This window comes from Octopus bimaculoides, chromosome 4 (assembly GCF_001194135.2).
Source record: "Octopus bimaculoides isolate UCB-OBI-ISO-001 chromosome 4, ASM119413v2, whole genome shotgun sequence".
Taxonomy (NCBI): Eukaryota; Metazoa; Mollusca; class Cephalopoda; order Octopoda; family Octopodidae; genus Octopus; species Octopus bimaculoides.
The window spans coordinates 139,628,878-139,629,938 of NC_068984.1; the positions used below are offsets into that span (position 1 = coordinate 139,628,878).

General features: G+C 29.8%; 1 protein-coding gene across 5 annotated transcripts in view; it reads left to right on the forward strand.

The window, feature by feature from the left end:
• LOC106872763 (FMRFamide receptor) overlaps positions 1-1,061 on the forward strand; it is a 285,188-nt gene that overhangs the window by 205,884 nt on the left and 78,243 nt on the right. Inside the window, exon 1 of one of the 5 annotated variants that reach the window (XM_014919867.2) lies at positions 223-489. The exons of 3 other annotated variants lie outside the window; for them this stretch is intronic. The gene's annotated coding sequence lies outside the window, so the exon portion shown is untranslated. Of the gene's footprint in view, positions 1-222; positions 490-642; positions 756-1,061 lie in introns of those variants that run through there. One more of the 5 variants, XM_014919875.2, reaches the window with a different exon arrangement.

Consider the following 1,061-nt stretch of genomic DNA (forward strand, 5'->3'; position numbering starts at 1 on the left):
ATATATACGTATATGTATACCTATACGTATATATATATATATATGTACGTATATGTGTATGCGTATGTGTGTATATATATGTATAGATATATGTATATATGTGTACTGTGTTATGAATACATAAATGCATACGTAAACAGATATTTATATACATACGTAAATACGTACTGGCATACATATTTTTATACGTGTGTATATATTTTCCTTCCTGTTTATCTTTTAAAATTTCATTAACAGTTTAATGAAACTACGGAGTTTAATATATCGTCCTTTGCCGTGTTCCCACTTGCGTAAACGTCGCTCCATCCTAATAGTGCAGCGCATATCGTTATTTTATTCAGCCTAATTTTGTTAGTCAAATTAGGCTGAATTCCATAATAAATGACTGAACGCTATTTTATTCTAGTTAAACTATAAGTAGCGGAAAGGCTGTCATTCGGATCGAGTTGTAGAGAGTGAACGAAAGAGTATAGAGGTTGTCAAACAAGGGTAAGCTTATACTTACATGTATTTAACAAGCTGTTTATGTTGAAGTGTTAATTTATCGAATAGGTATGAATACATACATTGTCACACTCAAAAACACAAACATATATATGACCTGTTTTCGTATGTATAACTTTAAATGTTTTATATTTAGATTGCTGGGTATGTAAAATAATATCTTTTCAAAATATATGTTATCATAATGTGTATCTATCGATCAAAAGTTATTTAAAACTACTCGCTGATATAACTCTCGTTTGATTAGGCAGGTAAGTTAAATATTTTGCAATTCAATTTTTGTCCTATAGAAGACATTCGAAATGCTTAGATTAAATATACAGCAAAAATGTAGCTTCGTCAGCTATCATGTATATGAAACATGACCTAAAAAAATATGCCTCCTAATTACTGACAATATGACTTAATTTTATTTGGCTTGGCAAATATGCGTCTGTTCATGCTCGAACGTCAGGAGAAGCGCATTATACATGCACATACAAACATACTCACAAACTGCCAAGCATAAGGATATTTATATATTTTTCACATATACACACATGTATATATATATATAT